This window comes from Cucurbita pepo, chromosome 10 (genome assembly GCF_057944985.1).
Source record: "Cucurbita pepo subsp. pepo isolate OVF chromosome 10, ASM5794498v1, whole genome shotgun sequence".
Lineage (NCBI taxonomy): Eukaryota > Viridiplantae > Streptophyta > Magnoliopsida > Cucurbitales > Cucurbitaceae > Cucurbita > Cucurbita pepo.
Window position 1 is genome coordinate 7,979,792 of NC_141807.1, and position 17,146 is coordinate 7,996,937.

Consider the following 17,146-nt stretch of genomic DNA (forward strand, 5'->3'; position numbering starts at 1 on the left):
AAAACGGTAAGATCAGAAGAATTGGGAGAAATCTCTCATCCAATTGAAGAATGACTAAATCAAATCTAATTCAAATAACTAGATCAAATCTAATCCAAATTACTCAATCAAATCTAATCCTAACAATCCCTCCCTTAAACTGAACACGAATAGTAATCAGTTTATATCTACGACCTCATACCAAACTTCCACCAGGTAACTTCATCAATTCCCATGTGCCATTTCTGTTTATTGCTCCAGATCCCTGGCTTGCCTCCATTTCTCACTCTTCAATACTTCTCTAAAGTTTACAAAGTTTGCAGGTTCAGTATGGGTAAACATGGCAGAGCTTCATCATCTTCTTTACAAAAAAAAAAACTTGTCCTATTGCATAGTCTCTCATCCAGACTGGTGGTCTCTTATTCCTTGCCTTATTCGAGCTAGGAGAGCTTGCTTCAGCCAAAGAGCCAGATGAAATATTTTCCTCTGCAATATTTTCATCTGCCAGTTCTATATCATTATTTTCATCTGCCGCTTCGATATCCTTATTTTCATCTGCCGTTTCTATATCATAGAGTCTGTAAGCTTTTGACTCTTCACTAACTCCCAGCAAAACTTAACTCAAACTCTTATCATCTAGCTTAGTTTTCTGAGCTGCCTCCTCTTTTTATCTCTGAATCAACTCGAGCTCACAATAATGTTCTTCTTCCTTCCGCTGCAGCTCCAAAACTAATCGTCGCTGTGCTTTTTCTACCCTTCTTCTATTCTCTTCCAGCATTTTATCTAGCTCTTCTCTCTCTTTTCGTGCTTGTTCTTCTTTTTGTCTTGTAGCAGTAAGAGCGGCTTCTTTCTCTTTCTCAAGCTGCACATCAACATCATCAAACAACTTCGTGCGACCTTCCTCTATTCGCCTCTGTATTTCTAATTTAGTCTCTTTAGAGTTTAGCCTTTCTTTAACATTCTTCTGAATTAGTTCTTCCATCCTCCTAGTTGCATCTTCTTCTAACTTCTTCAACTTTGTTTCACGTCTTTTCTTCTCTTCTTCCTCTTTCTTAAGCTTCTCTATGGAATGATTCCGATCAGTGGATGCACGACTAGGACTGGAACTGGACGATTTGGGGAAAGGAGATAACGAGGAAGACCTACTTCTGCGTTGGCGGCTGAGGGAACTTGAACGACTGCTTCTCCTGGAATTGGTAGTAGAATGATAGGGGAAGAACTTGGGTCCCTTCTGCTTCTCTGACTATGGCGATAGGAATTAGAGCGGTGAGTGTACGACAGAGACCTTGAACCACTTTTCCCCATAAGTTTCAATTGAGTTTGAACGGCTGCTACAGGCTAAGATATAGCATGCAATACGAACATTCGATTCAAAGACATCTTTGTCTCCATGATTAAGTCTCTCTCAGGATGAAACACCTTGCATGATCCATTTTGAAACAAAAAGGTAACGCCTTTGCTTGCAATTTACCAATACTCAACAAATTGTTCCTCAGGTCTGGCACATAAAACACTCCTGTGATTATCATTATCATTCCATTCACTTCCAGCAGTACATTACCCTTTCCAGTTACAACCATGCTTGAGTTGTTGCCCACCTTCACTGAATCTCTGAAACTTCCATCAAAATCTGAAAAATATTCCTTCTTCCCACACTTATGATTGCTACATCTCGAGTCAAGGTACCACATATCTTCTCTAATGGCCTTATTCATATTCACGTAAGCCTCAGTGACATCTCTTCTTGACTCTCTGCATAGTTTGTCTCCTTCTCCTTGCTTTGACATTCCCATTGAAAATGTCCTAGCTTGTGACAGTTATAGCACTCCACTGTGGCCTTGTTGAAGGTTTGTCTGCCTCGTGTGGTATTGCTTTGACATTCCCATTGAAAATGTCCTAGCTTGTGACAGTTATAGCACTCCACTATGGCCTTGTTGAAGGTTTGTCTGCCTCGTCCCCTTCCTCTGCCTCTAAAGCTTCCACGACCTTGTCTCTTTCCTCCAGCAGACTGCACAAGTGGACTCTCCATCGACATACTTTTATTATGACACACGTAGAAGACTTCTGCTTCTAGTTTTAACTAGTTTAGGGCATGACTCTGATACCAAAATGTTAGGAACAAAAAAAGAAAACTGGAAAGATCAGAAGAATCGGGAGAAATCTCTCATCCAATTGAAGAATGACTAAATCAAATCTAATTCAAATAACTAGATAAAATCTAATCCAAATAACTCGATCAAATCTAATCCTTACAGTTATCATATCTATTTGGTATAATATTTATGTCTCGTATCTATATCTCATTTTTATTTTTGTGACTCTGAGATATTTTGCTTTTATAAATAGATATCTTCACAAAAATAAGTTTAATTTATGTTGAGATGGAGAATAAAAATTGACACTTAAGGACGTTGATACTTGGGACTTTGATTCCTCTTGGTGTGAAGCTTGCATCTTGCAATCACTTGGGTAGAGAATGTGTTTCACTTAAAATTCACTCAAGAGAAAATAATCAAATAACGAACCATATTTGAGAGAGGATAACTTTTTTTTTTTTTAATCTTCGAGAAATAAGAAAGAATAAAAATTAAAACATGGCAGGAATGACATCTTCTTGAATCTTTGTTTTGTTCTCCTAAATGTATATAAAAAAAATCAAAAAATAAAAATCTTATATATTTTTATATATAATTTAAGTACCTATTTAATAAAACTCTATCCAAACTTCTACTCATAAATTTAATTATTATTTGTATACAATTGTTAATATGTAAGAAAATACACGTACAAAATGTCTATACTATTGGTAATACACTAGTCTCGGTTGTTTGACTAAAACAATGCAACCATTGTCCAAACTAAAGAATTTGATTCGAGGCTATCTCCTAATAGAGTGAGGCTCAATTAGACTTTGTTGTAAGATTCGACCATATCAATTTGAATAGCGTTCTCCAACTATAAATATTGAACTCCAAAGTATTCACGAGCAAAGTAAGTTTGTTGAAACTATCTATAAAAGTGTTCAAAAGTGAGTCGTGGGGAAGATTTGCCTTAAAATCTAGTTCCAATTAAGGATTTCATTAAAGAGGAGATAAACTTTAGTTAGGTAAGGGGAACTTTAAATTACTTCATGTGGAGCTTCAATTAATATATGCTAGTTACAAGCTTAAGGGTTGACTAATTCGACACGAATTCATGGATTTAGAGAAATTTTTGTGTAATTATCAACAACTTATGTTTTCAAATTTTTAGGACATAATTTAGGTAGTTGTTTTTATGAGTCGTAAACTTGTTTCTTTGCATAATATGGATTTAGTTGAACTATTATTATCGATAAGATGGAGAAAGAAATTGTCTTTGAATTGACTAATAGACCTAGGTTCATAGTGGTTGTCTTTTAACTTGTGATTTTGCAAAAAGCTTAACTAATATGAACTGTCATGTCACAAGAATATACCCTACACATCATTCAAGATGGCAATAAAATGGAGTTAAATTGAACGCACTATAGTTTCATGTCTGGCGTGTTCAAGATAAAACATAATTGTATTAATGATATTGAGCCTGGAGTCTATAAGAATTTAATGATCTTAAGAGAAATTCCGGTTTTATTACAGGATACCAACTTTATTTATGGTACTAGGAGTTCAAGAATCTAGATTTGAATCTTGTTAAGTAAAGTAAGATTTTGAAAGTTTTGAATTCTAGACCAAATTTGTACCTAATTATTTCTTTTATGACTAATTATAAATTAAGAGAAAAATATTTTTGTAAAGATAGATTTATCTCTAAAGCTTTCGTGACCAAACCATGTTCAGACTAGCACTTTAAAGTTAGGAGATGCGGTCACATGTGTGATTATTTTGGATGGGTTCGTAATAGAACTTACCGTTGAGATGAGGGAGCCTTCAAAGGTTGTGCACTCACACATGGTGTTGTTATGTAGTGTTAGTCTATCTTTGTGTTTGAGTTTTTTTGTTTTTTTTTTTTTTTTTGTAATTGTATCCCAAACACTTTTTTTTTTGTTTGGATAAATTTGATCAACACCGTCTTATAATTTAATTTAATTTTATATTTAATGTTGTGTTGTTTTCTCAATCTCATTTTAATTTTACAACATTTTCTTATTTTATATTAATTTACTTTTATTTTTATTTGTTTTCACTCTCAATTTTAGTTTCTATTTGAGTTTTGAACCCTTAAAAGTTGGGTTGTGACAGATTGGTATTAGAGCCGCCAGATTTTAAATTATACAGATTTTAAATTAATTTGATCAACTCCTATTCTCTGTTCTGCCTCTTCTTGCTCTCTGGAACTTCTTTAAAGGCTATTGTTCACCGATTATTTGGGAGCATCTTCCATAAAAGGATTGTGACCACAGATGACTTATGTAGAAAATTTGTACCCCATTTCCTAAAATATTTAGCGGATAACATACCCAAAAAAGATGCGTTGACCAGATTGCGCTACACCTCGTCTCACCCCCCCCCCCCTGGAGCAAATGGATCCACCCAATCGATGAACACTCAAATCAAACTCGCCCATTCTTTTTGGCACAGGGACGCGAGAACCAATCGCAGTAATCTACAGTGGAGAGACCCCTTAAAGCAACAAGCGAGAATGGCTAGGTTGATAGCAGGGTTAAAGAAAAGGCGAGTATGAAAAGACGTATCGCATAACCGTCCCTGTAAGCAGCTTCAGTATTTCGGCTGAAAGTGTGACTGTTGGGTATAGATGTGTATAGATAAGCAGGACATCTTGGTTCGAGGGAAACCGGAGATGTTGGTTAAGAAAGCTAAGCAAGCAAGTAAAGAACAGACAAAATGCACATACAAATTGATTGACATGATCCCTCTCCCTCTCTCTTTGGCTAGTTGGCTAGTTGCACGATAAGCGGAAAAGCATACCAGGTAGGGAAAGAAAGGCTGCTCGATCTCCTGTAAGGCACACCCTCAACGGCGAGCTCACCAGGCAATGCTATAAGTCCGATAGAAGTCTAAGATTTTGTCTACTACGGACCTGGAAGCTCTTGGAGAAGCTAACATGAAATGAGAAATACATTCGATTACGGCAACTATTAGATAGCGAACTTTTTGGTAGAAACTGAATGATCCCTTGGCTCGGGCAAGAAAAGGAAAAGGTAGTGGTACTCCTACCTTTTCCGTCGGACGATAGAAATGTTTGAGCTGAAAGATTGAATCACACCTGGTAAGAAAGGCAGGCTTAGCAGGTTTCTCCAAACGTTTAAACAAAAAGAGGAAGCAACCGGTCCTAAAGAGGTCAACGCATACGTGCTTTTTCCTTTCGTTTAGCGAGATAGCTTACCAGCTCTTTCGGCTCATAGCAGCAGTATGAAAAGAGAAATCCTCATCCTGAGTCGAGTCCGCATTGCCATACGAATCAACATCGGCCAAACCAAGAGCTACTATTTTTTCTTTAACGAAAGCGGATCTAACAGTTTCGATAAAACCAACCTCTTTTAAAGGAGTCGCTCTGCCTTGATCACTGTGGATATATGCAGCTCCCGCTTTACCTTTGCCTACCGTGAAAAGAAAAGTTCCCTCACGATAGGCCCTCCCAGCTCCCGAACATCTTTCTATCAATCGAGAGAGGTATAGAATAGTACAACAAACCAACAAGACAAGAATGGACTCATAAGATGGGCGGTCAGGGAAACGATTTCATTTGTGTTATCCGCCAAGGAAATGATCAAGGAATTCTCTATACACGGCTGAGAGATGACCGTATTGTTGCACATCCTGAATAAAGTACCGTAGGCAAGCGAAGCTTTTGAAAATGAAAGCGTGTAGAACTTAGATCCACTTTCTCTTCGATTCGTAAACTTCGGATCTGATCATCCTTTCGTCTCCGGGTGACTGAGAGAGAATTTAGGCCTGGCGTGCATCCGATTCGGTCAACAATAAGGTACAAAGCGGATTGATAAAATGGGCTTGAAGATCCATTGTCGTTAGGTCGAAGATCTCTACTAGGTTTAGTGCACTTTGGTAGTTGCGAATGTTGTCGTAATCGAATGTCTTTCTCATTCGACATTCTCTCTTACCAAGCACTCATACTCGCCAGGGTTGAGGAGACAGTCCGTGAGCTAATTGGGTTTCGAGATTGCGTATATGCGAAAAGAGCTCGCTTTCGACTTTCTCCTCGGCGTTTTATGCCTGGTTCTGGTTCAGGAAAGGGTCTTATCTCTTTCATTGGAGCACATTGATGCTGAAGGAGTCTTCGGAACAGGTGGAGAGGCTATGATGACTTCAGGCTATTCAAATAGCATGGCTGATACCACAAAGAAAGGGTATCTAAGTCACACTAGTGGAATAGATTTTTCATAATAATTATCTCGATATATGATACCAAAAACCTGCCTGATGACTGATAAGGTAAGGGGTTTCAAAAGACAAAAGAATGACAATTCTACGTGTGATAGAAAAGGAGATCTTTTTTTTTTCAGTGTGCGTGGTTCGCCTGCCTTCCTGACCACGGATAGGCTTTGGGGATTTGCACTTCGGCCCCTTAGAATACCACATCAAGGTGACAGGATTCGAACATATGGCTCTCTAAAACTTCTTCATCGGTTATTTTGGCTCATCTTTCTTAAATAGATTGTGACGACAGATGACCTATGTGACGACAGCGGACAACATGCCTGCCTTCCTGACCACGGATAGACTACGGGGCTTTGCACGTTGGCCCTTGAGAATACCACATCAAGGTGACAGGATTCGAACCTATGGCTCTTTGAAACTTCTTCATCGGTTATTTGGGCGCATCTTTCTTAAAAGGATTGTGACGACAGATGACCTATGTGACGACAGCGGACAACATGTCTGCCTTCCTGAACACGGATGGACTACAAGGCTTTACACTTCGGCCCCTGAGAATATACCACATCAAGGTGACAGGATTCGAACCTATGGCTCTTTGAAACTTCTTCATCGGTTATTTGGGCGCATCTTTCTTAAAAGAATTGTGACGACAGATGACCTATGTGACGACAGCGGACAACATGCCTGCCTTCCTGACAACGGATAGACTACGGGGCTTTGCACTTCGGCCCCTGAGAATACCACATCAAGGTGACAGGATTCGAACCTATGGCTCTTTGAAACTTCTTCATCGGTTATTTGGGCGCATCTTTCTTAAAAGAATTGTGACGACAGATGACCTATGTGACGACAGCGGACAACATGCCTGCCTTCCTGACAACGGATAGACTACGGGGCTTTGCACTTCGGCCCCTGAGAATACCACATCAAGGTGACAGGATTCGAACCTATGGCTCTCTGAAACTTCTTTATCGGTTATTTGAGCGCATCTTCTTTAAAAGGATTGTGACAACAGATGATCTATTTGACGACAGTGGACAACATAATGAAAAGTTCCTACAAAGAATACAATAGAACAATTTCACTAATGCTCTTTTTGAAGTCCGTCCCTTCCAAGAATATGTTTCATTCTGCATTCTCATCTTCTTGGTTCAATGTTTAAAAACCACATTTTAAATCATATTATCTTGCATAATTCATTTTGATATAATATTGTTGGGGGCATTTTGAGAATCGAACTTGAGACCTCTCACACCCAAAATAATAATCATACCACTTAGACCAAATGCCTTTATAATTCTTAGTTGCTAGTCTATATATTTTACCACTTAGACCAAATGCCTTTATAATTCTTAGTTGCTAGTCTATATATTTTCCGTGCCTCAATATATGAAAAATTCATAGAAGTTGAAGGTGCATTGCCACACATTCCTTTGGGTTAGGCCCCATTGATAACTATTTTATTTTTTTTGTCTTTCAAAATTGTGCTTTTTTTATTTTGGAGGGGCATTTCGAGAATCGAACTTGAGACCTCTTGCACCCAAAGCAAAAATCATACCACTAGACCAAATGCCCTTATTAATGACTATATATTAAGTTGTTTATGGAATGTATCATCATTATTTCATTTATTTTCTTTGTTAATTAAATCCATGAGCAATTATTATTATATCTTTTAGATTTAGACCGCTGTTAAATTATTTACATAGGGTTTGTGATAATTACTGTTGCAGAGAGAAGAAAAAAGAATAGAAGTTATTTAAAGAATAAAAGTTAATTAAAGAATAGAAGTTAATTACTATAGAGAGAAGAAAAAATAATAGAAGTTATTTTTATTTTCTAGAAGTTAATTACGGTAGGGATAGAAGAAAAAAGAATAGAAGTACTGTAGAGAGAAGAAAAAAGAATAGAAGTTATTTTGGAGTTCTTATTTTTTATTTTTTATTTTCTCGTGTAAGTTTTAGTTTGATAGTTACATTTGAGACATATATTACACAAGTAAATGATATTAAGAGCATTATCATTAAATGATAATATACTAGGTTGAGACATATATCGTGGAGTACACAAGTAAATGATTGGAGTTCTTATTTTTTATTTTTTATTTTCTCGTGTAAGTTTTAGTTTGATAGTTACATTTGAGACATATATTACACAAGTAAATGATATTAAGAGCATTATCATTAAATGATAATATACTAGGTTGAGACATATATCGTGGAGTACACAAGTAAATGATATTAAAAGAGCATTATCATTAAATGATAATACACTAGGTTTAGATATATATCGTGGAGTACACAAGTAAATGATATTAATAAAAATAGGGGCATTCCAAAAATTGAACTTGGGACCTCTTGCACCATAAACAAGAATCATACCACTAGACCAAATGACCTTTCTAAAAAACATGCAACATTTTTAACTCCTACTCAATATATTTTTTTCTCTCAAGTTTGAAATCTATTTTCTTGAGCGGTTGTTGGACTATAAAACAAAAAGTTGATGGTCTAGTATTTTACTTGTAAGTAAGGCTTGTAATATCAAATAAACTACAACCCACCAAATGAATCAAACTAATCACTTTGGGTTGGGTTGGATTTATTCGGCTCAGTTCATCGGTTTGTTTGATTTAATTCTTCTATTTTGCTTCGTATGACAAGAAAATAAAGTTGTATTGAATGTACCATAGTTTGATTTATGACAAACTCATATGAAATATAATTGCATTAATAGTACTAATAGTTGGAGTCTATAAACATTTCATGAACTTAAGTGCAACTCATGCTTCATTAAAGACGAGATAAACTTTAGTTAAGTAATTGGAACTTTAAATTACTTCATGTGGAGCTTCAATTACTCTATGTTAGCTACTATCTTTAGGATTTACTAATTGGACAGAGTTCTTGGATTTAGGGGATTGTTTTATGTAATTTTCAACTACAACTTATGTTTTCAAATTTTTAGGTCATAATTTAGGTAGTGGTTGTATATTATGGATGAACACTAGAGTTTCTATCCCGTCCACCACAACTATTCTAGTTTTTGTTTGAAGGCTATAATTGTCATCTATGTTGTATGGCAATAAAATTTGTTTAGATGAAATTTTAGTTAAAGTTGCATATTTTACTTCTTGCGAGTAAAAAATTTGTTTCTTCGCAATATATGAATTTAGTTGCAAAGTTTTTAGGAATAAGATGGAGAAAGAAATTTTCTTTAAAATAATAAATTTTCTTTACCCAATTTATAACTTAATATTCCAAAAGTGGCTTAAAAATTTAACATCCCTAACTTTTTTTGTGTGCAGCAAACATTGGCAACATTGACTACAAAACTTATAAACATCGTGCTTCATGGCAAAGGTCATATGGATCGTGATGAGCATTTTATCCCATATCTTGGTTTCGCTAACTAAAGTTTTCCAATAACTCCCAAACTTCATTACGTTACATAACCTCTTGGGATAAGGATTCATATAACATTTCATAAAATAAGATCTACCGATGAATTTCATAGCATTTGAAGGTCATCTAGGTCATGAACCGAAGGTAAATTACCTTAGGGGCACTATGGTCATTTTACACCGTTTCTTCGTTTACCTACTTATCCTTATCCAATGACCACCAAATTTCACTTCTGACCTCAACATACTATAATATGCTCTGTATTAAAATTTGATAGGCAGCGGAGCTCATATAGTGGGTTATTTTAACGTTACTTAAATCTCGAGCTATTTGATCAGTTCAGGGTCTTCACTCACGGTTCTTTGGGTTTTTCTTTCATATATCCTTAATTCATACTTGGTTTAGGGTTCATATGAAAATCCAAGCGATTTCTACAAGTGTTTCTTAACAAAAAGTCCAAGGTGGCTACTTGCCTCGTCATCGACGTTTGGGACGTCCATTCTTGAGCTTCCAATATCTAAATTACTTCAAAATTTCCTTCCACGTACTCCTTATTGTGTCTAGTTTCTGAAACCATAAGATTTTCTATGAGAATCGGTCTGGAATGGGGTTAAAATTGAGAAAACTCGAGAAAAGGTCAAATTTTGAGTTGACTTGGACAGTTTAGTTGAACTGGACATATCATCGTTTTCTTCCTCTGAACAGGAAGAAGATGCGCATTTTTCACGTCGTCGCCATCTGAAACTCGGCCTGTACAGCCACATTTACAGCGTTTCTCTCCTCGATTTCTTCGTGAAACTTAAAGATTGTTATTACAAGGAAGGGCTAGGGATTGATTTGATACCTTCTCGTGGATCGTAGCCTAAGATATTCGCTTCCAAAGTTCATCCAAAATCTGATTTATCGTTGGAGATAAAACAAAGGATTTCTTATTGGGTAGCCGATTCTAGGGGTTTCAAGGCCCTATTTCTTCATCGAACCTCTTCCATATCCTTTCTTCAGGCTAAAGGAATTGGTTTGGAGGAACGTCTTTGAATGTAAGACCTTAATTTCCAAAAATCGTTCTCGGTATGCAACTCACTCGAAACGCCAGAATTTTCGATCTCTTGGGTAGCTTGTTTTACGATGTTTCCTCTCTCGATTCCTTCATCAAGTTTACTCAACTTCTTCCTTTGAAGCTAGAGGATCCTTAATTTGAAGGAAAAGAGATCGTAGATAGGAATTCGACTCTTATCCCCAATTTAATTTCGAAACCTATTTCCTTCATTTCGACACGCTCTCGAGGTTACTTTTCTTTGTGGTCTTCTATGGAAGCATTCCTTGGAGGTGTAGAAACTGATTGGAATCATTCTTGCTCGACGAATCATCATGTATCCTCAGATTGGATTTTCAAGTTTTTCTTGAAGTTCTTCAATGGTTGATTGAATTGGGGGAATGGTTTCTAGACTCTTTCAGCACTATATTCCTTCATAGAACTTGTGGGTAATCTTGTTTAGAAACGGTAGGAATAAGTTTGAAGAGAAATGGTGGAGGATTGTTCTCAAATTTGGAAGAAATCTGAGAGTAGGAGACCCATAATCTAAACGCTTATTGCCCTCGATTGGGGGATCAACCTTTCTCGATTCTTATTCCGTATTGTTGCTCCTACTTAAGACTTTATAGGAGGAGCTTAAACCGACATTGAGAGCTCCAGATTCTTCGTTATTTAGAAGTTTGAAGAGAAATGGTGGAGGATTTCTCTCGAATTTGGAAGAAATCTGAGAGTAAGAGACCCACAATCTAAACGCTTATTGCCTTCGATTGGGGGATCGACCTTTCTCGATTCTTATTCCGTATTGTTGCTCCTACTTCAGACTTTATAGGAGGAGCTTAAACAGACATTGAGAGCTCCAGAATCTTCGTTATTTAGAGATTGAACTTTCTGGATAATTTTTCGGAGATATCAACTCCGATCATAGCCTTACCGACCTTGGCTTTGAATACTAGTCGTTGGATGTGATGATCCATGCGTGTTCGTTCTAGATCATATCAAATTTTGGAGGAGATCCGACGGTTGAAATTTGTGTTCGAAGGATTTTGCTCGGATGGTCACGGTAGATGCTCTGATTCTAATTAGAGTGGCATTTCTGTAATTATCCATTCTTCTAGGGGTATTTTGGTAATTTGCCACTTTCTGAATATTTTATTATTATTTTTCTTGAAAAATCCATAATTTTTCTACAAATTCCTCATCGCTTTTTTATCATTTTCCGCTTATTTTGAATCTAGAGAAGAACAAAAAATACTAGATTAAAAATAGAGGTTAGTCCATGGACCACACTCCAAAGTCCACTCTCATCCACGACCAACTCTTAGTTACTTGAAAAAAAATGATAAACATGGAGTGAGTAAAACTTAGTAAGTAGCCTACTCGTAGGTTCTTAATCGCGACCTTAAGCTAGGATATTACTTCTTGTTATGTTTTCAGGATCTTAGAACTTAGAGGTCATCGTGTCATGTATCATATACTGATCCTGAAAACCTTCCGCTAAAATAACCTTCAATTTTCTCCCCATGAACACATGAGTGGTGTCGTCATAATCATGTAATCCTACTGGTAAATCGTGGTGCAGGACATCTCGTTTAGCTGATGGGAAAGGTAGGCCTATCATAACATTCAGCTCCTGATACATATTGTAGGACATCCTACCTAAAGAGGAATAGGAGCCTTTTAGTACACATCGTAATGCAGATAATGGTTACTTATGGGTATGGATCCTAGCAACTTATTTAGCATGTTATTCACATAGTTCTAGGTACTTGATACATGGATTATTGATGAACCTAGGTTTATACATAATGTCATGGATTAGGCTTTAGGAGTTGAGGTTTTAGCTTAGGAAAACATTAGAGGGTAACCTAACGTGGACTAATTCGTGTGAAAACCTACTAGCACTTTGAGGACCTCTTTCCTTCACCAAACTTATGGGTAAACTTATTTAGAAGGTGCAGGAACAAGTTTGGACATGAATAGTGGACTATAGTTCTCGAATTCTAGGTAAACCCATGAACACGATACCCCAAAACAAAAAACTTGTATCTCTCGATTGGGTACTCGATTAAGCTTGCTTCTTGCCGCTAATAGTCTACCCTTATTCATAATTTATAGACGGATTTTCCACTATCAATGAAACGTCTAGAATTTCTATAATTTCATTCTTGATTTTTTTTAATCTTCTACTAGAAAAGTCTTCTCCGATCGGAGCCTTCCATTTTTAAGCAACTTGTAATTCTTATTCTATAAAAAAATTAATGATTCGGGAAGTTTATACAAATTAGAAAAAGTACAGTTTTCTCAATATTTTTTCAATTTTACTTGTTCTTTACTTCTAGATACAACCTAGTAGGGATTATACACTGTCTCTTATTGGAGACCTTGAGTGTTGCAAATTCTCCTCTCCTTTGAAAACTTTCAGTCATCGAAAGTGTTTATTCTAAAATAGGTCAAGGTACAAGGTTCTTATTTGCCTTCTGTTTCCCAAGTGGCTTCTTTTACTCTATGATTCTTCCATATGACCTTAACAAGAGAGATTTCCTTGTTTCTCAATCATTTGACTTTCTTGTCTATTATTTGAATCGGGTCTTCTTTATACGTTAGGTCATCTCTCAAGAAGAGAGTTTCATGAGCCAGTACGTGCGAACGATCTAGGGTATACTTCCGTAGTTGGATACATGAAAGATATTATGTACTGCAGACAAGTTTGGGCATTGCCCGATTCTATAGGCCACAGATCCAATCCTTTCTAATATCTCAAAGGGATGGATAAACCTAGGGCTTAGCTTCCCCTTTTTACCCTACCTGAGCACCCCTCTCATGGGGTGCTACCTTTAGGAATATATGATCCACTACCTTAGGTCTGCATAGCTTTTCTCTCGGCTTTGTGCGGTTTGTATCCTAGCTTTAATCTTCTGGACTGCGGCGTGGTACTTTGCACCAACTGTGGCCCAATAGTTGTCGTTTGCCCCCCTTCTTCCCAAAAGATAAGCGATCAAAATCTTCGTCCATAGAGAACCTCGTATGTGGCCATTTGTATGGTGGCTTGGCAAGTATTACTATAAGTGAATTTCATAAGGGGTAGGTAATTATCCGAGCTTCCTGCAAAATCCATCACATATACCCTCAACATGTCTTCTAATATTTGCTTGAGCATTTCTGTTTGACCATCTGTTTATGGGTGGAATGTCGTACTATAACTGCGTACCCAATGCCTTAGTTGAATTTTCCAGAAGCGAGATTTAAATCTGGCATCTCGATCTAATACTATTGCCTTTTGTTGAATTTCCAGAAGCGTACCCAATACCTTTACTGATAAATATTCATTTTTAATGTTAGCAAGAGTATCTCAGTTGGGAGATTGTTAGACTGAAGATTTGAAGGTCACACGTGTTTTATCCACGTTCAACGCACCTAATACAAGTTTATTACCTGACTATACAATCTAAAAACATAACTTGCTCATTCAATCTAAAATTAGTGATTATTTCTTTTTTAAATATAATGAATTAGCTGAAATACCTTTACTTATGAATTTTCATTTATAATATTAGCAGGGATAATTCTGTTGGGAGAGCGTCAGACTGAAGATTTGAAGGTCATGTGTTTGATCTCCACGTTCACCGCACCTGATTCTAGTTGCATAACCCAACTATTCAATCTAAAATTAGTCATTATTCCTTTCTGAAATCTCAATGAATTATCGAAAATACCTAACGTGTTCTAGTTCACCGCACCTTATACAAGTTGGATAACTTGAATATCTTATTAAAAATTAGTGATTATTTCTATTTAAAATTTCAATGAATTAGCGAAAATACCTTTACTGATGAATTTTCATTTTTAATGTTAGTGTGAATAGCTCAGTTGAGATAACGTTAGATTGAAGATCTGAAGGTCTCGTGATCGTTCCATGTTCACCACACATGGTTCACCGTTCATAATTTGACTATTCAATCTAAAATTAGTGATTATTTCTTTCTAACATTTCAATTAATGAGTGAAAATACCTTTACTTAAAACTTAAAAACTTTCATTTTTAATGTTAGCGAAGATAGCTCAGTTTGGTGAACGTCAGATTTAAGATTTGAAGGTCACGTGTTCGATCTCCACGTTCACTACACGGTCACGTGTTCGATCTCCACGTTCACTACACCTGTGTGGTGAACATGGACTTGGATTTTAAGTTTGTTAAGCCCACATGAACTTTGTGTTCTTGGATTTTAAGTTTGTTAAGCCCACATGAACTTGGCTTGAGGTGTGGTTCTCTACAGCCCAACTTGTCAAACTCACTCGGGTGCTCATCAACCATGATGTCGTTCAACAAGAGAGACCTCGAAAACGACTGGATTATCGCATTAACCATTTGAATCACCTGCTCACCTCAACCATGATGTCGTTCAACAAGAGAGACCTCGAAAACGACTAGATTATCACATTAACCATTTGAAATTGAACAAAATATTTATAACATAACTCTAACAAAGGTACGAAGTTCATAAAAGTCTTTTTAGTCTAAGATAGAAACTATAAAATAAAATGAAATATGAAAATAATATTCCATTGCCGGGAATTGAACCCGGGTCTCCTAGGTGAAAGCCAGATATCCTTACCGCTAGACGACAATGGATTTTTGGTCTAGATGTCTTGAAGTCTTTTGTCAGATCGCTAAAGAGTTTTAGCATGATCTTTTGCTTAATGTCTAACTCTTCGACACGTCCATCCCTGTGTGTGTTAGAGTTCTCATAGCTACCGCGACGTTTCAAGCTGATCGATTGTGTGGCTCTTTCTTCAAAAGAGTCAATATAAAATGTTAGGTCTTTGATTGGCAACCCATCCAGGGGAGTGTCGATTGCATCGATTCCATCAACGATCATCCCATGAGTTTATGGTTCATGACCCATTTTTTATACCATTCACCTTCGAGAACTAACATAGTTTTGCATCGTCCATGAGATGCATTGCGGCTAACGTAACTCTCAGGTCGTATGAGAAAGTTCCTGTAGCCCTCAACTCTCAGGTCGTATGATAGAGTTCTTAGAGCTACTGCGACATTTCGAGGTGTTCGATCGTGTGGCTTTTTCTTCAAAAGAGTCAACATCAAACGTCAGGTCTTTAATTGGCAACCCATCAAGGGGAGCGTCGATTGCATCGATTCCATCAACGGTTTCCCATGAGTTTATGGTTCATGACCCATTTTTTATATCATCAACCTTCGAGCGCCACCGTCCATGAGATGCATTGTGGCCAACGTAACTCTTAGGTTCTATGAGCAAGTTCCTGTAACCTTAAAGTATTGTTCTACGTCAAAAATAAAGCTTTTTAATTCCTTAGCATCCTGGTTCCCATTTAAGGGTTTGTGTTTTTGGATTTTCAGTTTGTTAAGCCAAACATGAGCTTGGCTTGGGGTGTGGTTCTCTACGACCCTCCTTGTCAAACTCACTCTGGTGCTCATCTCAGTCATCTCAGCCATGATGGCGTTCAACAAAAGAGACCTTGAAAATGACCGGATTATCACATTAACCATTTGAATGACCTCAACCTCAGTTGTTGAAATTGAACCAAATATCTATGACATAACACTATTAAAGGTTCAAAGTTCATAAAAGTCTTTTTAATCTAAGATACTATTGAACTTGACCATTATAGTGCCTCTCAAACCAAGTTCATAAAAGTTTTTTGAATTTAAGATACTATTGAACTCATCCATTATAGTTCTTCTCAAACCTAGGTAAAGTTTAAATATAATTGGTGACAAAAGATGAAACTATAAAATAAACGAAATAAGAACATAAAATTTCATTTTCGAGAATCAAACTCGGGTCTCCTCGATGAAAGCCAGATCTTCTGTGTAATGTCTAACTCTTCGACACGTTTTTTTTTATGTGTGTGATAGAGTTCTCAGAGATACCGCCACGTTTCTTGTTGTTTGATCATGTGGCTCTTTATTCAAAAGAGTCAACATCAAACATTAGGTCTTTGATTGGAAACCCATACAGGGGAGCATCGATTGTTTCAATTCCATCAATGGTCTTCCCATGATTTTTTGGTGCATGACAAGTTTTTTATACAATTCACCTTCAAGCGCCACCATAGTTTTGCATCGTCCATGAGATGCATTGTAGGCCAATGTAACTCTCATGTCCTCTGAGCAAGTTCCTATAGTCTTGAAGTATAATATCAAAACATATTAGCGTATTTGATATGTTAAATATTAAAATAATTGATGTGTATCATAAACATTAAATAAAAATATATATTTGAAATTTGAATGAGATTCATATTAATTAAATATATATTATGATATTCTACGACATTTTAATATTATTGAAATAAGATATTATATCTTAATGTATTAGGTATTCAAATATATAATTTGACAAAAATTATCA

The 17,146-nt window shown here is 36.5% G+C and overlaps 1 non-coding gene across 1 annotated transcript; it reads right to left on the bottom strand.

The window, feature by feature from the left end:
• Positions 1-15,312: 15,312 nt before the first annotated feature.
• Positions 15,313-15,384, bottom strand: TRNAE-UUC (transfer RNA glutamic acid (anticodon UUC)). The gene has a single exon. It is a non-coding gene; the product is annotated as a tRNA-Glu (tRNA).
• Positions 15,385-17,146: the final 1,762 nt, after the last annotated feature.